The sequence below is a fragment of the Pseudorasbora parva genome, chromosome 12 (genome assembly GCF_024679245.1).
Source record: "Pseudorasbora parva isolate DD20220531a chromosome 12, ASM2467924v1, whole genome shotgun sequence".
NCBI lineage: Eukaryota > Metazoa > Chordata > Actinopteri > Cypriniformes > Gobionidae > Pseudorasbora > Pseudorasbora parva.
In genome coordinates this window covers 18,634,732-18,661,317 of record NC_090183.1, presented here as the reverse complement: position 1 = coordinate 18,661,317, position 26,586 = coordinate 18,634,732, and the positions used below count along the sequence as shown (strand labels likewise).

At 40.3% G+C, this 26,586-nt stretch overlaps 1 protein-coding gene and 1 pseudogene across 1 annotated transcript in view; both read right to left on the bottom strand.

The window, feature by feature from the left end:
• The window catches only part of cygb2 (cytoglobin 2), a 110,821-nt gene that overhangs the window by 62,923 nt on the left and 21,312 nt on the right, over positions 1 to 26,586 (bottom strand). The gene's annotated exons all lie outside the window — the stretch shown is intronic.
• LOC137094678 (5S ribosomal RNA) lies at positions 15,262 to 15,378 on the bottom strand (annotated as a pseudogene).

The following is a 26,586-nucleotide window of genomic DNA, read 5'->3' as shown; positions in this document are numbered from 1 at the left end:
AATGACAATAATCTACAATAACCTACATGGATGTCATTTAAATATCAAAAGGCCATTTCGTTATAAATATGGATAACGTATGCATGTTATTTATAAAAAGTACAAACGCTCTTTACGTGGAGGTCGGAAGGAAATAAATACGGCCTCTCGTTTTTTTGTTTTTTTACTGGAGTAACGATAGATGCCATTTTATTTACATTAAACACAAATATGCTGTGTTCACCAAATTCTTTACAGTGGCTGTGGTGTAGTGGTAAGACGCATGGTATCAAGATTTGATGCAAGTCAATCAGAGGAGAGGTTCGATCCCGCCTTTTGCCACACTCGCTCTATTCCCTTTTCCCATCACATACCAGATCGGAAAGGCATTTATTTTCAATATAAAGTGAGAAAATGTTTGAAAAGTGGAAATAAAGCGTTGAACGTGTTTAATAATAAGTGCTTCTCGGTTAGGGGTAGGCCTAGGAAAACAGACATGTGCTGAATTAGAACAGAGACGATAAAAGTGAGTGGGGTGGGGAGGGGTGAAGGGGTGGGGGGCGCAAAACTCCATCTCGCCTAGGGCAACCAAAGAGCTAGAGCCGGCCCTGCTTACAAGTGAATGCTGATAAAAAGGAGGCATCAGAGTTTCTTTGGTCACGGTGCAAAACTGGCTCCATTACAACCTATTTTATTATTTCTAGTATATAATAATAATAAAAGTATTGTATTATTCCTTCTATAATCTTTCTTTCAGTAGTACTATCCAGTTTCTGTATTTATTGGCAAGTTTCAATTTGTATTTAAATGTATTTTTGTATTTTCCATTTTGCAGATGCAGGTTGTCATGTTTTTCCAGGCTCTTCTCCTGGCATTTGTGTTATAATTAATTCAGATGTAATTGTTTTAAGTCAATGTGAGATTTCCTGTTGTAACTGTGGGGGCCTAAATAAATACATTTGCATGTAAACTGAAGGATTTTGTTTACTTTGAGTGACTTTTTGATACAAAATCATATCAATTGCAGCCATACAAGGTCTCTAATTGAAAGGAATAAAATAAAGAGACAATTAACTGGCATTGAATCCTGCTGTACATAAAGCAAGATTGATCTATTTTTTATCGTTGAAATAACATTATTTCACAGTGCAAACCTGATGAAAAATCAATGCTACATTTCAATATTGATTTAATGATATTTTGGTTGATGCATTAACATTGATTCAATGTTGATTGACTGTTAAATAAGTGTTCAACTATTTTAGTTGAAAAACTATGGATTTTAAGCCAATCTTGGTCTATTTTTCATGATTGAAATAACATTATTTCAGGGTGCAAACCTGATGAAAAATCAATGTTAATTTTCAACATTGATTCAATAATATTTTAGTTGATGCATTAACATTGATTCAACGCTGATTCAGTGTTTGTCTGTCTATCTGGGCAATGTTTAATACATTGCAAACGGCGAGCGCGCATTGCTCGTCCTTCAAGCGGAGGACTGCATTAATTATTCTTAACTCTGACATGCTCATCTTCCGAAAATATTGCCAACGATCTATCAGCTAATGTCATGCACATAATGTCAGCGCAGCTGACTGCGGCAGCTGGTTTAGTAAAAAATTGTATCAGTGCTTTTGCAGTTGGTTCAGTTCGAGGTCGGATCATGTTCTCACCACAAACGAACTGCTCCAAAGTTCCTCTTCAAGGAGGTCTTGGTACGCTTGTCTGCTGCGCTTTTAGTGCGCACCCAAGTGCAATTGCTGCTTTTACACCTGACCAAACGAGCCGCACCAAAGAGGGAAACGAACTCTAGTACGATTCAACCAAACTAAATGAGGCAGGTGTGAAAGCACCCTTAGAATGTGTGTTGTGTTTTGTTTTTTACACACAGAAACTGTTCTTGTCGCTTCATAAAATTATTGTAGAACCACTATAGTGGAGAGAACGGCATGAGGCTGGTGGCGTTAGAGATACAAGTAAATTATTCCATCAATGCAAGTTGGAAAGTTAGTTTAGTTGATATATAAAGAGAATTGAACATTTAAGCATAGTAAGCTTCATTTTTAAATAGCTTTATTTGTTGATTTTAAAGCTTATTTGTATCACTTTATATAGGTTATTTATATTATTTTTAACAAAGTGCCTATTAATGATTGATTAACTAAAATGATAAATGTGTAACTGATTAAGGGTAAACTAAATTACATAAATGATATCTAAATCGTTCAAAATTACTATTATTATAAATAAGCTTTGTAAAAAGCCAAACGCTTTAGTCTTTAAAAACCATTTGCTATGTGGTGACCTTTAATTTGGAGTAGAAACAGGGGGAGCGACTTTATTGCCTCAGAAGTGTGCCACTTTACTCACAGCTGATTGGTCCAATTTCAGTTTGAGATCTCTTATCCAGAACATAACCTGTCATGAAGCGTAAATTACTATGGCGATGAACATAGCTAAAAGCCAAACCACTTTAATGGAACTTAAAACTCCAGATTGGCACAAATTAATCTTAAACCGGCTTCATGGTATAGGTCCCAGGTCTTGATTTTATGTTGTGTTTTCTCTGTTTTATTATGTGTGTGCGGCAGCCATCCATGAGGGGCTGCCTGCTTTACTTTCATTTTGTGTTTATTTTAAATTAAATAAAGTGTTATGCGTTCACTGATTCCCACCACCTTCCCATCAAAATGAACTGTGCTACGCCAGTTTCACACTGCATGTGCAAGCTTGTGTACAGCAAATACATACATTTGAGTATCATCCATCCATTGAATGGAGTATCATCCATTCTGTCACCTTTTCTAGTGTTTTTTCACATCGCTGGATGTCACATGGTGATTATGTAACACACAAAACACTTTTTAACTTTTACTTTTTAAATTATCATGTAATCATGTTAATCATATAAATTGGAATCAAAAACAATGCACCATGGCTTTAATTCAGCGTGTCCAGCGCAGCAAAAATGGATTCAGTGCCAAAGCTTTTTAATCTTTAGCACTAGTCGCATGGGATTAGTATTATCTAGGATAGTAAATGAAAGTAAAACTGAAATTATGATTTTCAGACCTAGCAGTTTTACTAGCACTTCCAAATTGGACCTGGGACCCCTGACGGCCTGCGTAAAGTCTAGGTGTAGCAAGTGGCTGATTTGTAATGACTACACCACCCCGAAATAACGGGGAAATAACCACACACAAAAAAACACAGAACGCGCAAATACGTTCCACTAAAAATAGGCTGTAGGCGAGAGTTTCCGTACAAACAATTATTAACGTTAAAATGAAATACAAAATTTAAAATTGACATCAAATATTATTATTGAATGGTCTTGGTCAAATCAAAAGAAAAAATTAAATAAATGCAGGGGGCTGAGGTTTCCTTAATGAGAAGCAGGCTGATATGGTGCATCCAGTGCACACAAGAAGAAAATCCCTGCAATCAGAATCACATCCACACAAAAAATCACTGCAAATAATGACCAAATATTGTGACACCGCAATAATGACAATCCATATCAAAGTGAAGCCTGTGCAACCCAGAATCAGCCCACTTCCCGGAACCACCCAGCTCCTGCAACAGAAGAGAGAAATCACATTATAAAACAAACATTTAAATAAAGCAAAAAAAGAAACGAAATCAAAAAGTCAAGGTACTAAACGAAACAAGAACAATCAATTCTACAAATAAATAAATAATTTTAAAAAACTAAACAAAACATATACTGTCACGGAAAGAAGGCATAAACTCAGCACTGATCAAGGCTCAAGGTTTCAAATGACCGAGATCACAAATACCGCATAGCAGTAATTAACACTTATAAAGAGCAACTGTTATTTAACAGTCAAAAATAACAAACTGAGGGTTTGTGACAGCAATAACAAATCAATAAATAAAAACAAGAAAAGCATAGCCTGACAAGCCAGACCCACATCAAGATGTTTGGTCTGGAAACTCTCCATTGACTGGGCTCAATTTCGAGGGGCGGGATAAACGGTTATCTTTCAAACTCCCTCTGCACGCGATAGGATAGCGCTAAGTTACCACCAAACAGAGCAACGAATGTGAAACAGAGCTCGTTGATAGATTAAACATTCGCCGTATCCGGTCAGCAAAACTCCGAACACATCTTCCCTTTTTAAGAATGACTTCAGTGCCGTTCTTTGTTCTTTTCTCAGAGAAAAGCTTAACTCCAAATCTTCCAGAGTCGCGGTCAAGGCTGATTCGAAAGACCACCGTTCGCCAGTTTCTGTGTTTACTAGAAGCATGCAAACGCAACTCGACGTCGTCATTATGGCCCCGACTATACACTATGTGATTGGCCCGGCAAGAGTTAGGGGAATACAGCTCAGAAGGGTATTGAGAGTTTTTAGACGACACTCGCGGGCAGATTAAATTTGCTGCCGCTAGGGTGCGTCTAGATTTCTAGGCTAAGAAAAGCATACAATCCAAACGAAAACTACTCAAAAGAAACAAAACAAAACAAATCAAAACAATACAAACATCAAGCCCATTTGATCAGTGGACCAGAAGAGTGATGCCCAAAGCAGCAGCGCGGGCCAGAGCGAGGGTTGGAGAGCGAGAGAGAGAAAGCTGCATGGTGTACAATAAACCCTAAACAGATATCATATTTATTATTGCGATTTAAGACATGCGTTGATTTACTAAAACAAATAAAGTCACTCACCTTATGATTAGACTAAGTGACACTCGCACACACATGCATGCACCACAAACAACCATATAGTATCTCCTTTAATCTGTTGATTAACAGCTGGTGTTCCGGCCTGGCTATTGTGCTGCCATGACGCACAAGTGGGCACTGTAAACACTGCACTAAAACGCATAGCTTTAGTTAATTCAAAGCTTTATACAGAGCCGCAACAAAATGCATTAAAACTTACCTGGGGGTAAGCAGAACATCACAAACACACGGCCTTGACGGATCAACGTCACACTAAAATAAGGAACGCATGCAGTCACTGCATAATATGGAACAATAACAGAGCTACATAGCTAAAAACACGTACCTCCAAAAATCCAACACAGTGAGAGAAAGGGGTGGGCTTTCGACCAAGACGCACTCCAGGGGGCATAAACAACAGGTTTATATACAAAAACGAGGCAGTACCTTATTAGACACGTATTAAATGAGGTGACGTTTCAAACACGTGACCCGCATCACTACATTTGGTAACGAACCTTGGAGTAAAGATGGATAGTGATCTTCACCTAGAGAAACAGATAAACTCTAATGTAAAAGCTAGTTTCTTTCAACTTAGGCTTACTTACCAAATTGAAGCCTTTACTATCTTTAAAAGATTTTGAGAGGGTTATACATGCTTTTATAACCACTTGCCTGGTAAATTGTAATGCTTTATATATGGGAGTTAACCAGGCCTCTCTTTCTAGATTGCAAATAGTTCAGAATGCTGCCGCTCGACTCCTTACAGGAACTCGTAAACGAGAGCACATTATGCCTGTTCTTGCCTTCTCTTCACCTGTGTGTTGTATAATACAGTTTAAGATTGTATTGTTTGTTTTTAAATCACTTCATGGTCAAGCCCCAGCTTACATAGATGATCTACTGAAGATTCATGCTCCTCTAAGGTCATTGAGGTCTGCTGAACAACTACTTTTATCTGTTCCTGGAACAAGACTTAAAAATAGGGGAGATCAAGCTTTTTCAGTCGTGGCCCCTAGGCTGTGGAATGATCTGCCCATGCGTGTCAGAGTGGCTCCCAGCCTTGACAGTTTTAAGTTCATTTCTGCATTTCATTATTTTAGTTTGTCACTTGTTTAAACTGTGTATTGGGTTCATGTTATGTGTTTTTTTTTTTTTTTTTTTTGTTGCAATTATGTCAGTGTCCAGCACTTTGGCTAACCTTTATTGTTCTAAATGTGCTTAACAAATAAAATTGAATTTGTATTGTATTGTATTGTAGTGTATTAACATTAACATATTATTAACATTTCACCAAAATTAACATTAAAGAGGTGTCTAAACTCGCAAGTACGATGTCAAAAGCCGTATTTTTCTCTGGTCCTCTCCCTGCGAAAAGGAGTGATGAAATAGTTAGCAGATTATCATCACTCAATGGCTGGTTGTCTAAGTGGTGTCTGCAAAATAACATAGGTTTCATAGACAATTGGAAAAGTTTTTGGGGCAGACCTGACCTGTTGAAGATAGACGGCATTCATCCCTCCTGGGCTGGTGCTGCTCTTCTCTCTAGTAATTTGGCACATAGTCTTAGAGCTAAACCTTGACTCACTGGGGCCCAGGTCAGGAAGCAGACAAACTGGCTAAACCAACCGTCTGCTAGCTGTCTCACGTCACCAAAGTCAGCTAAATCCCAGCACATAGAGACTCTTTCACCTAGATATTATCATATAGAGACTGTGTCTGTTCCCCGAATTAGTAAATACAAAAAACCATCAAAACCATTCAACAGTAAAAATTTAATTGATGTCCAACAAATAAACAACAGATATAATACGGATGAACAATTGATAAAGCTTGGGTTGCTGAATATTCGATCCCTTTCGCCAAAAACGCTTGGTGTCAATGATATGATTATAGATCATAACTTAGATGTGCTGTGTTTGACAGAAACCTGGCTAAAACCTGATGATTACATTACTTTAAATGAGTGCACCCCCCGAGATTATTGTTACAAACATGAGCCACGTCTGAAAGGTAAAGGGGGAGGTGTTGCTGTAATTTATAATAATATTTTCAGTATTACTCAGAAGTCTAGTTTCAAATATAATTCCTTTGAAGTTTTGGTGCTTTATGTAACACTGTGTAGTGTAAATGATAAATCCCTTCTGACATTTGTGTTGGCTACTGTATACAGGCTACCAGGGCACAATACAGACTTTATCAAAGAATTTGCTGGTTTTGTATCGGAGTTAGTATTAGCTGTAGATAAAGTACTAATTGTTGGGGATTTTAATATCCACGTAGACAATGAAAAAGACGCATTGGGATTGGCATTTAGAGACATTCTAAACTCTATTGGAGTTAGACAACACGTATCGGGACCCACTCATCGCCTTAATCATACTTTAGATCTAATAATGTCACATGGAATAAATGTTGATACTGTTAAAATTCTGCAGCAGAGTGATGACATCTCAGATCATTACCTAATATCATGTATACTTAATTTACCTAAGGCTGCAAAGCCATCCCCTCGCTTCAAATATGGCAGGACGATAACCGCTGCGACTCAAGATTGCTTTGTACATAATCTTCCTCATCAGTTCCATCTCCTCAGCATTACAGATAGCCAAGATGAACTTGATGCTGCAACAGAAACTATTGACTCTCTCTCTCTCTGACTTGCTTTCATCCAAAAAAAGTACTTTGGACCACTGAGCAACAGTCCAGTGCTGCTTCTCTGTAGCCCAAAAGTGGCTTGACCTGGGGAATGCGGCCCCTGTAGCCCATTTCCTGCGCACGCCTGTGCACGGTGGCTCTGGATGTTTCTACTCCAGACTAGAGTTTAGATTCTCTACCCGAGCCCGAGCCCGAACCTGACCTGAACCGACCCGCGGGTGAGATTTCCCTGCACTATCCTCGGGCCGGGCCCGTGATCAAGCGTTTGTTTTTTTAATCATTAGCCTACTTTACTAGTCTAATTGGGTGGGCAGAAAGTTATTCTATAATCAGAAATTATATGTTTATTTAGCAAAGTAAGAACTAATACAACAACTAAGAAACAAATGTGTAGGCTACAAAAGTTGCACAAGTCAGGATTAGTGTAAAAATGCGTGTTAAACTCACAGCTTGAGCAGTGATGGAGCGCAGCATTATAAACAGAAACGCTCTGTGTCAAGAGCTGCTCGCGTGAACACTGCACTTTGGTTAATTAAATATCTTCGAATCGTTTCGTTTAAAAGTGGACATTTCAAGCTTTCTTTACGCAAATCTCTCATGTCTGTGAGGCAAGTATAGCCTGCTGAGTTTCGGTTTATTTATGAGACGCGCGCTCCAGTTCATGAGATGAAATGAAAGCAATCACTCCCACGACTTCACCTCGCGATTATAGTCTGCTATTTGCTTTTTATTTACTAAATCCAGGCAATTGGCCCAAGAAACCTTTCTTAAAATTAAGATACAATTTAAACAAAACGAAATAAATGCTTTCTACAAAACAAAACTTAATATTAAAATAAATATAACCACCAAAATCATTTCTGACCCACTCGCATCTTTTCACTCATCGTAATCAGATGAAATGTAAAAATAATATTATAATATTTAAACATAAATATGAAGGAAAAAACACATTGTTTAATGGCTACAACAAAGTAAGCTACAGATAAATGTCTGAGCTGGATTTGAGCAAACATCGGTTTACCGGTGAGCGGTTCATGAGCGCGCGCCTGTGGATTATTGAGCGGAGTCAAGTCAACTTTATTTATAGCCTATAGCGCTTTTACTATGATGATTGTTTCAAAGCAGCTTCAAAGTGTTAAACAGGAAAATATTGCAACAAAATGTTATTCGGCTGTACAGTCGCTGTGAAAACTAAATGTAGTTTTATCATGAGCCTCACCAGTCCGCTTCACTGCGCTTTGCTCATTACAGACTCGTTCTCGTCAAAATTAAAGCTTCGAGCTCGGGCTCAAAATTAAAGTTAATGTGTCGGGCCGGGCCGGGCTCGGACACAATGTGCACGGGCTCGGGTAGGGTCGGGCTTGATTTTTTGAGCCCGATCTAACCTCTACTCCAGACTCTGCTTCCACAGGACCCCCAAGGTCTGGAATCGGTCCTTCTCCACAATCTTCCTCAGGGTCCGGTCACCTCTTCTCGTTGTGCAGCGTTTTTTGCCACACTTTTTCCTTCCCACAGACTTCCCACTGAGGTGCCTTGATACAGCACTCTGGGAACAGCCTATTCGTTCAGAAATCTCTTTCTGTGTCTTACCCTCTCGCTTGAGTGTGTCAATGATGGACAGCAGTCAGGTCGGCAGTCTTACCCATGATTGCGGTTTTAAGTAATGAACCAGGCTGGGAGTTTTTAAAAGCCTCAGGAATCTTTTGCAGGTGTTTAAAGTTAATTAGTTGATTCAGATGATTAGGTTAATAGCTCGTTTAGAGAACCTTTTCATGATATGCTAATTTTTTGAGATTTTGGTTTTTCATGAGCTGTATGCCAAAATCATCAGTATTAAAACAATAAAAGAGCTGAAATATTTCAGTTGGTGTGCAATGAATCTAAATTATATGAAAGTAAAATTTGTATCATTACATAATGGAAAATAATGAACTTTATCACAATATGTGATAAATTAATATTTTTTTCAGAAGGAAATGTAGATAAACATAAAACAAGCAAAAAAACAAGCAAACATAGGTAATCCTTCACAAAATGTTTTTTTTCATTTTGAGGTTGTTCTGTTTAAGTTGCGTTGGTACAAAATATCTAATTCAACCAGTAGCCATGTCTGAAAAAAATATGATAAATGAAAAAATGCCTTCATTTCTAAATCTGCACTGAAAATACATTAATTTCAACATTACTAGCAACTAAAGTGCTTTTTCTGCTGAACTGAGATAAACAGTAACAATCAATGAACACAAACCCTCCTGGTTAAAAAACAAAACAGAAATCTCATAACATCATTTCCCTTTCGGGGAACTCGAGCTGCGTCGAAACGCTGTGAGAACGCCTCTGCGTTAATGCGTCGTGAAGCGCCTGTAGAACCATTCCATCGGAAAAAAGATCGATCGTCGGCGTGATGACGTCATCGACCGGAAGCTATAAAGCGTCCGTGAAAACAAACAGGAACTAGCTTCTGAGCCTTCAGCAAGCGATCTGTGTGAACCTGTCTGTCTATTTGGTGTTTTTGTCTGTCTATATCCAGAGATTTTCCACCCTTTTGTTAAATATTGCAGTATATATTAACAAACAAAGAGAAAATAAAATAGATAGATTAAAATGGCGAGTGAAAGCAGCTTTAAGAGGTGTGTTCATCCCTGCCCACGCTACATCACGGGTGGGGATACACACTCTCTTTGTGTAGCCTGCTTGGGAGCGCAGCATGCCCAGGCAGCCCTCGAGGGGGCTGCTTGCGAGCACTGTGAGCGTATGCCACTGAGAACGCTGCGCTCCCGCCGGGCACTCTTCGAGGAGGGTGCCTCGGCTCGTGTTCCCCGCGGCTCTGGTCCCGCAGCCGCCGAGGCGGAGCGAAGGCTGCAGTCGTGGGGATCACAATTGGATGTTGCAGAGGGGTTAGAGACGGGCGCTGCCTTATCTCTGCCCTCACCTGCTCCATCCAGCGGCTCTTCTCGGGGCATGGAAGCACGCATGGCGGTTTCTTCCCCCCCGAGAGAGTCGCCGGTGCTCCAACTATCCAGCTCCGAGGAGGTGGACGTTGAGAGCATCGCGACTGAAGATTCGCCACTTCAGTCCCCTGCGAGTGAGGAGCTCGTTGAGGTTTTAACGCGAGCTGTGGCCAGACTAAATATTGACTGGCCCGTAGAAAGATCTGAGGCAGGAAGAAGAAAATCTAGTAAATTAGATGAAAGATTCCTGCCCGCTCGCGCTTCAGAACCTCAGCGACGGGGCCTGCCGTTCTTCCATGATTTGCACACCGAGGTGGCAAAGTCATGGAAGAGACCGGCATCATACCGTGTGTTCAGCCCTCAGACTTCGGTCTATAGCAACATCATGGGGCTGAAGCACTACGGTTATGGGGCGATGCCAAAGGTAGAAGAGACGCTCGCGAGCCATCTCTCGCCTTCCTCGGCATCGTCCCTGAAGGCCCCGACTTTGCCCACCAGACCATTAAAAACAACGTCGGCACTGGTGGGCAAAGCGTACTCGGCGGCAGGTCAGGCTGCTGCATGCCTGCATACTATGGCTATAATGCAGGCTTATCAGGCTGACCTGCTCAGGGACCTAGATGGACGTGATGAAGTGGGGGGAGATATTATAAATGAGCTTAGAACTTCAGCTGATCTCGCTCTCCGGGCCACCAAGGAGACGGCCAGATGTGTTGGCCGCTCTATGGCAGCCTTGGTGGCTACGGAGAGGCATTTATGGCTCAACCCCACTGAAATCAAGGAGAGGGAGAAAAGCTTCCTGCTCGACGCGCCGCTGTCTCCTGGTGGCCTCTTCGGTGACGCAGTACACACTGTCACCGAGAGGTTCCAGGAGTCAAAGAAGCAAGCTGCGGCGCTAAAGCAGTTTCTCCCTCTCCGGGTCCAGGTCCCTGGGGCTGCCGCTGACATCAGGCAGCCCAAGCCGAGTACGAGCTCCGCTCACAGGGCGCAACAAAAGCAGAGCGTCGCCGCTCGAGCTCCCCCTCAGCGCGGGGACGAGGGGCGGCGCTCTCAGGCGAGGCCTTCGAGGGGCAGGGCTGATCTGCGGACAGTCCTGATCGCCAAGAAGGCCTCGTCGAAGCGTTCCTGACGCCAGAAGCGCCAGGACGCTGAGGGTGGTTCCCCCCGTAGGGAAGCGGTGTTTACCCCTGCCAACGGTACCCGCTTCCCTACGGCACCCTCGGGGGGCCGCACTGCCAACCCCGCCGCAATGCCGGGGCGCAGTCGGTCTCCGCGGGCCACCCGAGGGTGGTCCGCACCCCCTTCGGGGGGCCCCCGAGCAGTCAAGTCAGTCGTTCCCTGCCGGTCCGCCGCTTCAGGGCACTGTGCTTGTTGCTCAAAATACACCAGAGGCCAGCCTCGAGAGGCTGGTTCCCTTAGTAGATTTTCTAGACGAGTGGAAACGTCTATCAAATATATCTCATTGGGTCCTGCAGATAATAGAAAAGGGGTACGCCATTCAATTCAGAAGTCGGCCACCTCCTTTCTGCGGTGTCCTACCTACAGAGGTGGGCCCGGAGCAGGCTCTGGTAATGGCACAGGAAGTAGAGACACTCCTGCAAAAAGGGGCTATAGAGAGGGTTCCCCCTCCCAGCAGGGAGTCTGGCTTTTACAGCCGTTACTTCATCGTGCCGAAGAAGGATGGGGGCTTACGCCCGATATTAGATCTGCGGCTATTGAATCGCTCGGTGGCCAAGCTCAAATTCAAGATGCTTACACTCAGATAGATTGTAGCGCAGGTCAAATCGGAGGATTGGTTTGTCACCATAGACCTCAAAGATGCGTATTTTCATGTCTCCATCCTTCCACATCACAGGAAGTTCCTGAGGTTTGCCTTCGGGGGAGAGGCATACCAATATCGTGTACTTCCCTTCGGTCTAGCACTGTCACCCCGCACGTTCACCAAGTGTGTGGATGCAGCTCTGGCGCCGCTGCGTCTGCAGGGCATCCGCATACTGAACTATATCGACGACTGTCTGATTCTAGCGAATACAGAGCAGATGGCGGTTCAGCATCGAGATGCTGTTCTTGCCCACATGTCGAAGCTGGGGTTGAGGCTGAACGCCAAGAAGAGTGTGCTTTCTCCGGCTCAGAGAACCACTTTTCTAGGTGTGAACTGGGATTCGGTAATTATGCGGGCGCAATTATCGCCAACACGCATAGCATCGGTCCTGGCAGCCGTCAAAGAACAGAAGCTAGGCCGGGCCGTCACTGTGAAACAGTTCCAGAAACTGTTAGGTCTCATGGCAGCAGCGTCCAACGTGATACCTTTTGGCCTACTGTACATGAGGCCACTGCAGTGGTGGCTCAAAACGAAAGGGTTCTCCCCGAGGGGAAATCCGCTCCGCACGATCAAAGTCACGCGGCGATGCCTACGTGCTCTGGTCATGTGGAAAAACCCGGGGTTTTTATCTCAGGGTCCCATGTTGGGGGCTCATGTTCGTCGCATAACGCTAACGACAGACGCCTCTCTCACGGGCTGGGGGGCGACCATGAGTGGTCGCTCGTCCCAGGGTCTATGGCAGGAACATCAGCGGCACTGGCACATAAATCGGCTAGAGATGCTCGCAGTGTTTCTTGCATTGAAACAGTTCCTGCCCGACCTCAGGGGCCACCATGTGTTAGTCAGGACAAACAACACGTCGGTGGTCGCCTACATAAATCACCAGGGGGGTCTGAGGTCCCGTCCTTTGGACAAATTGGCACATCGGATCCTCCTGTGGGCCCAGGGGAAATTGCTGTCAATCAGGGCAGTATATATCCCCGGGGTCCTGAATCAGGAAGCAGACAGCCTGTCGAGACAGGGGCCGAGGCCCGGGGAATGGAGACTCCACCCAGAGGTGGTGGAGCTCCTATGGAAGGTTTATGGGAAAGCGGAAATAGACCTATTTGCTTCGGCGGAGAATTCTCACTGCCCGCAGATGTTTTCTCTGACCCATCCGGCCCCGCTGGGGCTGGATGCCATGGTACAGGAGTGGCCGAGGCTACCTCTGTACGCCTTCCCCCCGATTGTCCTGCTTCCAGGAGTTCTGTAGAGGGTACGCCGGGACGGGGCCCAGGTATTTCTAGTGGCTCCGTACTGGCCGACCCGAGTATGGTTCTCGGACCTGATATCTCTCCTGGAAGGCTCTCCGATGGAGATTCCGACCAGGAGGGATCTACTCTCTCAGGCGGGCGGGAGATTCCTGCACCCACGCCCGGAGATGTGGAAACTGTGGGCCTGTGCACCAACCGCGAGCACTCTTAACAGGGTAGAGATTCACACCAGCCCGAGGCTCGCGGCTGCCCGAGATAACATGGCTGTCAACTCTAGGTCAAATTCTACAGTGCTACCACACCCAGAGGCGGAGCATAGCCGAATCGTCATCCCCAAAGGACTCTAGCCCACCTTGAGATGCGGCAATCAACCTCTTGCCGCTATCTGGAGTATGAACGAAACGAACGGGGCGTCAGCAGACGGTCCCGCTTCTTCAGTCCAACACTCACTGGAAGCGATGTGCAAGAGGGCGGGAGTGGCCCGAGGAATGATCGTCGGGGTTCTTAATACCACAGCACCGCCCTCAGGTCACCCTGGCCACCAGCCAAAGTACCACCTCTCTCGGAGATGGTAGATCGGGGTGTGGCAGAGGGGACTCTCTCTCTTAACAGAGATCATTGAGTCTCGACCACAACATCGCGATGGTCATGTTCCCGCAGAGGGAACACAGCACATCCACAAACACTGTCCGAACGTGCTGCCCAAACACGTCGAGCAGTGAATGCGTCCCAAAGACAGCAACAGATATCGACCGCACCCGGAAGTGCGTGGGCAAACCGTCTTGAAAAAGACGTGCCACACGCAAGCTCTTTTTGTGAGAGGAAGCTCTGCAGCGTGCCGAAGCGCCCAGGGAAAACACACACAGCTGTTGCAGATCACTGCACAGATCAGCAGGCAGGCAATGTGAGATCGCTGGAACGCGCCGTACACCAACACCCTGGAGAACCACTCGTCTCAAAGACTGAAGAGAGGACTTCAGAATTCAGGCTTGCCGGAGTGAAGAGATGCTCTTGGCTCCGAAGCAGATTCATGCCAACTACTTCCTTATATAGCCAGGTGGGTAGGCGGAGTTACGCATGCAAATTTCGCATGCCCATGGCATTGGCACTGCCATTGGGCGTTTTCCAAGATCTCGAAGATGATTGGCTTCTAGGCGAAACCCCCATTCATCAGTCACTGACGTTACGTCGGAGTGACTGAACGAAAGGGAACTGAGCTTGCACGTATATAATGTGTGCATCCGGTGTGAGATACCTGAGACACGCCGCTGAGCTTCAGTCCGGTGTGCGACCCCTTTAACTGTCAACGCAACTGTGGCAACATAGGAAAAACGGTTCTACTGAGCTGCCTGATATAAATGTAATTTAACAAATTAAAGAAGTTTATAATGAAAAAACTTTTGAAATAAAATTGTGCATCTTTTGGTGCTAATAATTTATTATATTTATATTATATGAATGAATGAGGCATTTATATAGCGCTTTCCAATGTACTACTGTACACCCAAAGCGCTTCACACATGTCAGGGGTCTCTCCTCAACCACCACCAGTGTGCAGCATCCACTTGGATGATGCGACGGCAGCCACAGTACAACGGCGCCAGAGCGCTCACCACACACCAGCGATAGGTGGAGAGGAGAGAGGGTGATAGAGCCAATTCAGTGGATGGGGATTATTAGGAGGCTGTGATTGGTAAGGGCCAATCAAGGGAATTTGGCCAGGACACCGGGGTTACACCCCTACTCTTTTTACGATTAATGACCACAGAGAGTCAGGACCTTGGTTTAACGTCTCATCCGAAGGACGGGGCTCTTTGACAGTATAGTGTCCCCATCACTATACTGGGGCGTTAGGACCCACACAGACCACAGGGTGAGCACCCCCTGCTGGCCCACTAATACCTCTACCAGCAGCAACCTGGTTTTCCCAGTTGGTCTCCCATCCAGGTACTGACCAGGCTCAGCCCTGCTTAGCTTCAGTGAGAAACCAGTCTTGGGCTACAGGGTGATATGGCTGCTGGCTGAATTAATTATAATATGAATTATAATCACTTTGAATTCATATATGTTCATATAAATATTATTTTAATTGACAAGTAGCCAAATAGTAATATAAATATAATACATGCATTCATCATTCTTTTAAACAATGTGTATTCATTTGAGCTCTTTGTGAACCTATAATTATTAGGGATATTTCTTTGATTCACATCATGCATTGATATAGTGAGATATTCTTTTAGCTGCCTTCTCAAACTGTTGCTGCAGCATCAGAATTTATTCCTGCCTTGTAAACATATTTATTTTCATAATAATTTTCAAAACGATCTCTCAATCTTCAGAAGAGAAGTGAATCTAATGGAAACTGTGATTGGCTGTTTTCTGCACGTGTCACACTTTCAGGTGCACGTGCTTCAGAGTTAATCGCTAACTCTGGATTAAACCTGAGTTGACAGAGAAAGTTTATACCGAGCTTTGAGAAACTGTTGAACTTGATCTAAACCAGGTTGGATTTATCTGGATTTGTCAACTTTAAACCTACTCTGAAACTCAGAGTTTGTTCAGCTAGCTTCATGCAACAGGCCTCTGGTCTTGTTTCATTTTCACACTTTTATTTATTTACTATTAAATACAATAATATTATTAGATAAAACACCGGATATATTCACTTTGCTTTTTTATTCATTGTGTGTCTGCGGGTCCTTTAAGTCTATACTAAAATGCATTAAATAGTTCTGAATTTAATGTTACCGTGGTTTTAACTGGGATATCAAGATTTTGATAAAATTTCAAGTTTCACTTCATGTTGTAGTAGGCTATATTTGTAATTTCCAAATTTGTTCTAACTTCTTGTTGTTTTAGATGTCGTAAATGCTGATAAAAAGGAGGCATCAGAGTTTATCTTTGCTGGGACGGTGCAAAACTGGCTCCATTACAACCTGAAGGGCTTGGGGACATTGCTCATGGTGGAAACCCCTGAGTTTGGAGTATTTCATTCTTTCTTCTACCTTCTTTCTAGGGTTAGTTGATGTCTCAATTCTGTATTTATTGGCAAGTTTACATTTGTATTTACTTCCATTTTGCAGATGCAAGTTGTCATGTTTTTTCCAGGCTCTTCTCATTTGTGTTATAAATTCAGATGTAATTGTTTTAAGTCAATGTGAGATTTCTTTTTGTAACTGTGGGGCATAAATAAATACATTTGCATGTAAACTGAAGGAGGTTTGTTTACTTTGAGTGACTTTTTGATGCAAAATCATATCGATTACAGCCATACATGGTCTCTGATTAAAATGAATAAAGTAAAGAGACAAATGAACTGGCATAGAATCCTGCTGTACAGATTGATCTATTTTTCATTGTTGAAATAACATTATTTCACAGTGCAAACCTGATAAAAAAAAACCAATGTTATATTTCAATATTGATTCAATTATATTTTGATTGATGCATTAACATTGATTCAACATTGATTTACTGTTAAATAAGTGGTTTAATTTTAGTTGAAAAACTATTGATTTTAAGCCCATCTTGATCTATTTTTAATCGTTGAAATAATATTATTTCAGGGTGCAAAACTGATGAAAAATCAATGTTAAATCTCAACATTGATTCAATGATATTTTAGTTGATGCATTAACATTGATTCAACGCTGATTCACTGTTTGTCTGCTATCTGGGTTGGATTAATCAACAAACTCTGTAGCCTAAGCCATGTCATCTCTTGCATTGTCAGTTGTAGTGTTAATTTTGTCACCTATTTTGAATTTAGTATTAGTCTTGTGCTAAATGTCCTTGTTAGTTTTAGTCATATTTAGTCATTCACTTTTAGTTAGCCAAGTTTTAGTCGACTAAAAGTCTTGTCTTTTTAGTCTAGTATTAGTCATAAAAAAAACTATTTTCCTGTTTAAGTCAAAGTTTTAGTTAAAACATGTTAGTCTTTTTTTAAAGGTGTCATGAAATGGCTTTTTAATTTTTTTATATTGTTATACTGGTCAAATAATGATGTTTGTGTGGTTTTTACATTCAAAAACATCATAACTAATAAATAATAGGCTATTTTCTACACTGGTTTTGAGGCTCTCTCCAATAAACGCCCACGGCTAGGATGGGATAAGATGTGCATATTTAATGAGCTTAAGCTTCCCTGTCAGTTCAGGGAGAGGAGAGATAGAGGGAGAAGCGGCAACCGGAATGATTTTCTCGATCACAGGGCTCGTAAAAGTCTTTACTTTATTAATTTCTAATCCACCCGCGATTGATTGGACTATTATTTTTATATTACACATAGCCCACAAGCATACATACACATGCATGCACGCGCCGCCATTCAAATGTCAACTCGAGACTGGGAATAGCACAGAACGGAATAATATGAGATTCATTGGCCTGCCGGGCTTTGCGAAGGTTGGCCCATACCTGTCTGAGTCTAGCGTGCTAAAGGTATGCTCTGTCAGACACGTACACACGTACAAGCAAAACGATCTATAACAATGCAATACTATTACATATAAAAACACGTTTTACTCACGTAAGTGTGTTGCACCATTCCTGTCGGATCCAAATCCAGCATTGACCAGAGATTTGTTTACAAATGATTCCGCAGTGAAACGAAGTGAACATGTCTGTGAGCTGGAACTTCATTAAAAATAAAGTTCAATCACACATTCCTAATATTAGGATCCAAAGGAAGCTTATGCAGCGACACAACCAGGAATAGCGCAATATCTTGCTATCTTCCTCGGCATGTTTATTGTTGTTGACCAGCTAGCATGAGCCCTCCTTGAGTCGGTGGGGTGAGGCTACTGGATTAGACGCACTTTAGAGGCGTATTTTGTCACGCAATGACGTAAGTATGAAGCACAAGATCGTTTGCTGAGCCTGGTGTCTATAAAAGCTTTTCTTTGAATAACAAGGAAGTTTTCAGTTCTGAAACTTAGAGGATATTCTTATATTACCATGACCTTTTATATATCAAAAGCTCAAGGGAAAGTTGATTTCTCAATTCATCACCCCTTTAAATAAATTATTTCTGAGATTATTTCTAATACCATTTCAGTCAAATAGTGTTTCACACATCTCAAATGTTGGTTAAATGTCATAATTACTATCACTTGTCCCGTCTGTTTTCATTGCCATGTTCCTTTGTTCTGTTTCCCGCCTCCTGTTTGTCACCAGTGTTTTCATTTAATGCTGCCTTCACGTGCTATCGGAAGCTTCCTACTTCCCCCTTCAGAAGTTGTGATTACGAGCTTGTTGTGTTCAGGTGCTTTGTTTTCGGAAAGAATGGAGGACTCCAGGTTCATACCTTTGTGCATCTTGGGAAAATGTTATTTTAACACTATAACCATTTCAGTCATTTCCCGGTCGCAGAAAGTCATAGAATCACTGGCAAACACTAGCAGCACCACACAAAAACATATTGTTTATAATCACATTCACAATAAGGCATAATACATACAAGATAAGGCTGCTTAAAGACTAAAATGGCAATAGTTTTCAGCCCTACATGATCCTTTTGTATAGCTACTTTTACCACACTATCTAGATAGTCAGCCTTCTCACTATTCTGGAATGATGGTCAACTATATGCGATTTTCAATGTGTTTAAAATGCAGAATATGCGTCAAATGATTCTTATCATTTATTTCTTACTTTAATGACAAGACAGGACAATGAAACTGTTGCACAAAAAAACTAATAAAACTCTCCCATCCGCCATTTTTAACGGTTATGGCACGCCCATCTCGGGAACTTGGGTATCAAAATTATTCCCTAACTTCCAAGTGTTAAACAAGACATCAAAGGGGGGTTCATGTGCAATTTTTACCTCGGAAATTCGTATTTACGTTAATTCCGTAAGTTCCTCCTTGTTCAGTCACTTATTGTTCGGTCTCACGTTAGGTTAATGGTGTTTGGTGTTCTTTATGTTTGTGTGTTTATACCGGTAATGGTGTTTATTATAATAAAGCCTATTTGTTGGCGGTCATGGGGCCTGTTCTTCGTACGTTGCTCAGTTAGCTGGATTTGATGGTTGACGATTTGGCTTGATCTCGGATTGTTTGGTTCTTCGAAGCTCATCTTGGACTTGCTGTTATAGCAATAGATCCATTAGCTTAAACCTGCTAGGGTTTTACTAAACCTGTTAGCGTAGATTACATCTTGAGGTGATACTTAAAATCTGTCCCAGCCACTGCTACTTTATTACACGAGTTCATTACTGAACCAGGGGCAATAATAATTTAAAATAATAATAAATATAAAAGTTTATTTGAAAATAATATTTTAATGTTGTGTAAAATTTGTGTTTAATACTATAGACACAGTCACTTGATTGAGAAATTTATTTGTGAATTGTGATGGAATGATTACTTTATAGATGTATTGGAGGTTTACACACATTGTGCAGTTAATCTTTGTTTTTTGTTTTGTTTTATTGCCAGAAAAAAACGTAAAATAAAGCAAATAAAATATATTAATACACATGTACAACAAAATAAAATAAAAAAAGAACAATGAAACAAAAAAATTCCAGAGTATACAAACCTTGATAAATTAATCAAAAAAATTATATTCTTGAAGAATATTACAAGTCTTTCTTGCTTTTTTATTCATAATATTCTTTAAACTGGTGCAATAGTCCTTAATCTCCTGAAGAAAATGAGTAAAATGTGGCTTGGATCCTGACCATTTATTCTTGTGTATATGAAATTTTCCCAAAATAATAAAAAGTTGCACAATAAAGGTGAACTTATTATTATCACGTTCATTGGAATAATATATACATATATCAAAATTATTTAATTTAAATATAACATTTGTTTTCCTTCTAATGGAATTTTCAATGTCCACCCAAAAAATCTTTGTGTATATACAATCACAAAAGAGATGAATAATAGATTATTTTTCTATTGAACACAAATCACATCATTAATAATCAAATTAAACCTCTTTAATACATTTTTTTTTGCTGGATATATACCATGTAAAATGTTAAATGTAACTTCTTTTACTTTATTATCGAAGCAGTATGCTTCACAAATACATCAAGCTTTATTCCAGTTTATATTCCTAAATACAATGTTCCACAATAAGCTTTTATGAGTAGCTCTTTCACCTGTTATAATATCCCTAATATGTTTATTAGTACAACTTTGTTTCAGAATGTCAATGTCTCCTAAAAACATGCTGTCTTGAACATATACTGCCTCAGAAGAATCACTTCCACACGCTCTTACAAATTGTATAACTTGTTGAGGTATGTTGGCACCAAATACAACAGCACATCTTTTGCTGTAACTGGAAATCCAAATTTATCCAAAAATTCGCTATAAGATAATAAAATACAGTTTGAATTAAAAAGTTGTTTAACTAACACAATGTTGTTTTCATACCAAGTATTATAGAAGAGAGATCTATTTTTATATTGAATGCATCTATTATTCCAAATGTGCAGTTAATCTTTGTCGTGCATTAATGTGAGTGATGACGGATATTATGGGAGTGGCTTAATGCAGCGCAAGAGACGCAGATAATTTGATCTTGACTGTTAAGAAACGTTAATTAATATTCTCACATAACAAATCTGCTTCAAATTGAAATAAAAATGAAATTACAACATTAAAATAAAAATGTAAAGTGTGTACAAATATAAAATCGTGAATATAAATAATTGGGAATCATGTTCATCAAAACAGTGCACATTTAATTTATCTAACTTTTATGTTGGTTTGTTCGTTTGTCTGTTTCCTTATAAAGGTTCTTTTTTTTTTCTTTGACAAGTTTTTTGCTAGTTGGTTTTTTTAATTATATGATATCATTACGTTGTCTTGACGACAGCCAATCGCTGCATTGCTGATCATGGTTTCGAGTATCGATGCATCTGCCCTCTTCAGGGAACACAGGCACGACCAGTGATCTCAGATAACTTAATCCAGATATTTTAATCCAATCCGCAAATTCGTTTGAAGAACCAAATTAGCCAGAGATCAGTTATCAGGATTAAAAGATCTGGGATCTGTCAAATCATCTCGGATGTATTAAGCGCGGTACAAAGAACGGGCCCCAGTACTTTAAGTTTGGATCCCTCTATGTTTACAGGACTATGACAAAAGTATAACCTCAAACTGACATAGCCTACATTGTGCACCTTGTGGAAAAGTCAGATGTGTTTTTTATTCATGTGTGCTTATTTCTATGATAACTTGTGTTAACTGTTTGATACAAAAATAAAAATTTTACGAAGGTTTGAAGAGTTAAGCAAGGTGAATTAGCTTTTGCAAGAGAACTACAATGTTTTGGTGATTTGGTGATGGGTTTTCTTATTTGTGTGTAGAGTTTTGCAAAAATAGCCAATAGTTACAAAAAAATGTGCTTAAGCCATCAGAAGAAAAAAAAAAACTAATCAAATTTCAATCAGTCATCCCTCCCCAGACCTCACAAATCCTTGTTATGGCCCTATTGGCAAATTCTAATGGTAACAATACTGAGGTTAAAATTTGCTTAAATTATTTAGTTTTTGTGTTAAGTATCAATGTTTCACTGATACACATCCTACATTTTATTGCTGAGCATTAACTGTTAAAGCTAGCTGTTTAGGGAAAAACATAGTCTTGGTGTGATGGATATACTATGTTATTAACACATCCGGCATTACTTTATGGAGGGGATTATATATTCCCTGTGGTTGTCCTAGTAACCAGTTTTTAATGACAGGTCTAAGACCAGCTCCTCTAAGTTTCTCTTGAAGTAAAAGGGCTGATGGCAAGAGATTTTGAACCTCATTAGAAACACAAATCATTGCATAACATCACTGTGCATGTGATATTACTTCAACTTAGTTTGAGGTTGTTATGAGTCCTTCTGCTGACAACTAATGTTCTTTCAGTGAATAAATCTATTAACCTAGTATTCCTTTTCTTAGAATTGCACAGTGCACTGCTTCATGCTGACCTCCTTTCACTTCTGTGCATGTTCTTTTGTGCCACTAAGACAAACTGGAGGCATTTTGCTCATTTAGCTTTAGCCTTTGGCTGTCACGATGCATTAGAATGCTTTCTGGATCCCATGACTGAAGATGAAAATGTGTGGCAGCTCATAGCTGGCCATGCGTAACCTCCGCAGCTGTCACTTCATTCTCCTAGAAACACAAGCATTAAGCCCTACAGTTGTGTGCTCAAGAGTATAACCAATGCTGCACTGTTCAATGAGATTTAACATGGTTAAACCTGCACATGTAGCATGAAAGATATGAGCACAAACTGTGCTACCATGTCATAAAACTGAGAATTGTAAGCATAATTATATATGTGACACACATTATATATATATATATATATATATATATATATATATATATATATATATATATATATATATATATATATATATATATATAATGTGTGTCACATATGTAATTATCAATATACATGGCATATATTTCTATGTATAAATGCTTGTTATACAAATTACATATATATGCACAGCATCTAATGTTTTTGCTGCCGTCCTCCTTGTTGATGAGTAGGCAACATATTTCATACCTGGAAAGGATGGCATTTTACAAATCTAATGCTCTCCCTCCTAAATCTGAATTAAAGGTGCCCTAGAATGATTTGAAACAATTTGCTCTCTAATATCTACATAGAGGGTATGTGGCTTATTTAAGGGATAAAATTGTCCAGTTTTACAGGTCCATTTACAACCCTATAAATTGTCCCTAGGATGTAATGCTCTGTTTTTGCCTTATTTGGAAGGGTCATGAATAACTATAGTTGTATAACTTGTATGGTATAATAATATTATATAACTGTCCTTATTAATTAAAGGTGTCCTAGAATGAAAAATTGAATTAACCTTGCCATAGTGAAATAATAAGAGTTCAGTACATGGACATCACATACAGTGAGTCTCAAACACCATTGCCTCCTACTTCTTATGTAAATCTTGTGAATCAAAAACACCATGGAAAACTAAGTTCTTCTCAACATAAACCCAACCGTGTTGCAAGCGTTGAGGATCATTTATATGCAAGCCCAAAACCTTTGCATCTGTCCAAACACATTCATTGTCAGGTGGAACTGATGGAGCCGAATGGACACATGTCATGTTCCAGGCTGTGCAGGAGACGTGAGGACTTTTCTACCCTTCCCACAAATAAAAAATGTCAACAGTATGTTGACTGTTTAAACATTTCTGATTAAATTGAAAGTTTCTTAGAGAGACCGCATTGTCTAGATAATGCAAGATGCTAGTACAGTAACAATAGGAAACACCAAGTACCATACAAAACTAAATAGTGTGTCTAATGACAAAGGTTAATATTATTTTGTATTACAAAATACAACGTATATACGTTGCTTCCAGATAGTTCACTCGACCCATCTAGCAAATGTCATCTTTTCCACCATATAAGTTAAAACGATAGTCATTTGACAAGGCTATTCATTTTGTAAAAATATATATTTATATTTTTGAGAACTTAAGTATGATGTTTTTGCATGCTTGTATTTTAGAGTACATCACAGTCACTGCGTAGCCTACATTGTGTGACTAACGTTATATAAACATGAAATATTGTTGACGAAAAAAGACGAGTCATCACTGGTTTTGCTTTGGGAACGAAGATTATTCCTGCCAGATTTCAGTAATTTAAATCCCCCAAACAGAGCTTTTTTGTGAAAAGAACATGTATGCTATCCGGTGTTTTACCTAAACATGTCCAATCTGGCAACCATATGCATGCAAGCTCTTGCGCGCGCGGTGCGGATGATCTGAAAACACCAATAAACAAGTAGGCTGCATTTTAGCAATCTCCATTTGAGATATTCTCCTTAAAGTGTCATTCAGTCGGTCTGTGTTCTGTCAGGACGGTCAGGACTTACGAGCCACTTTACTGAACTGCTGTGAGCTGTGAGCTGCTGAAATAAGCCAATCAGAGCAGAGCTCAATATTAATATTCATGACCCTTCCAAATAAGGCAAAAACAGAGCATTACATCCTCAGGACAATTTATAGGGTTGTAAATGGACCTGTATAACTGTATCTGGACAAATTTTGCCTTTAAATAAGCACCATACACCCATACATGTAGATATCAGAGAACAATTTAACATAGTTTCAAATCATTCAAGGGCACCTTTAATGCCCTATGTCCTTCTATCCCTTTCGGACATCAAAAGCAGTAATTTTAAAAATAGTTCTGCACGCACTCCTTCCTATTATGGCAGTGGATAGTGACCATGGTAAAACAATACAAAAATTATACAAAAGTATGAAGCAATGATACAGTGAGATGCCCGCCATATATGGAAAGTGTCCAGGAGGCATACTATAAGGTTTTGCCAAAAATAAACTATTATAGTAGCCTGACAAGCCAGACCCACATCAACATGTTTGGTCTGGAAACTCACCATTGACAGGGCTCAATCTGAGGGGCGGGATAAACGGTTGTCTTTTAAATTCCCTCTGCATGGCGTGCACACAATTGGATAGCACTACAACCAACCAGAGCAACGAAGATGATGGTTTTGTGTATTTTCACTGCATTCACGCTGTAAACCAATGCTGCCTCTCAGTCTTTTTGCCACTCAGCGGGGCGTAATCACAGTCACTCCAGCTGACGGCCCGTGCATTCCCTCTATTGTGGGGATAAGATGAAACCAATCAGTGGGGAATCGTCAGGGGGAGGATTAGGAGGCCATGATAAACAGAGGTTAAGGAGTTTTTGTACGTTTTTGCAATTACTTACATTGCATCTGATCACTGTAAGACAAAAAGAAACAACATTTGTCACTGCCAATATTTTCGGCCACAGTTTAGTTTAACATTTAGTTTTACACGACAAGGAAGTACTGAAAATGAAAAAAATGTATTTGTTATCAAAATAACCCCCATTCACATAGATCCATGAAAACAACTAACATAGTCAAGCTCTGCTATCAGCTGACATTATCTGATTGGCAAAATTCAAACCCTGCACATATCAGCTGAACCAATTCCTTTGTACTCAATTGGCAACTCTCAAACAAGGTGCCTCGTGCTGAGTTCAGATTGCGCAATTTTCAAACTCATCGGGTCATTGCTCTTTTCAAACTACATGACTATCTGGGGTAGCATTCAGTCACTGACGTGTTCACACTGCACGATGGATAGGTGACAAGATGTTTCACACTGCATGACTTTACAATGGGAAGAATCACCAACAACTCTCTCCGGTGCACAAACTACGTTTCACAGTCAATCACGTGAGATGTGACAAGTAAACAACGCAAGATCACACGTGCCATACACATGCGTTCTCGCACAAGACTGGAATTGTTATTAAACAATTACAAACTGCAGAAAGTTTGCAATCCAATGGTTGGATCAAGGATTGTGTTCTGCAAAGAGAGTTGGATGTAAATAAATAAGAGGCAAAAAAAAATGTTTGCAATTTGCTGAAGTTGTGACTATTCAAGCAATGGTTTGTGCTTTGTTTTTGTTTGATATAATTGTAAATATATCTATTAAAATACTGATATTCTGGTCTATAACTCCTCTCTAAACCTCCCGCTTCCCTATATCTCTCTCTCTCTCCTTGACTCTAGGTCATCACCAATGTATTTGACAGTCAGAACACATTTCACACAGCAGAATTTTGAATTGCCGACAAGTCCAGATATTTAGCATTGCAAATATCTCATGGCTGTCTGCTACTTTGAATTTTTTTTTTTTTTTTTTTTTTTTTTGATTTCACACTACATGATTGTCACTCATGTGCAAATTAGGGCATTTGTTGGTGACTTGGCAAAACCTGTAGGAGAGTCAAAATCGGGCACTTAAGTTTGATGATCGTGCAATTATGATTTTTTTCTTATCAGTGCCAAAGAGACTCAAATAATTCTGTTGATTTTTATAATTCAGGCCAGTGTTATACATCATTATAATCTGTTAAGTGTCTACTTTTATTTGTGTACAGTCACAATAAAAACAATATGTTGTTAGTGGTTCTGATTTTGCTTTTTCAGATCATAAAATCAAAAACTTCAGATGTAGTTTCCCAATATCTATCCGCCTCTGAAGAAAATGCTGACTTATCGTAAAATCAATTCTGTAAATCCATCTTCTTTCTCTGATTCAATAAGGGCTTCTACCTTGTCAAAATGCCTACTATCTAACTGTCCTTCAAAAATCTGCTGTATATACAATAATGCTTTGTCTCAAATACTTGAGAGGCATGCTCCTGTTAAA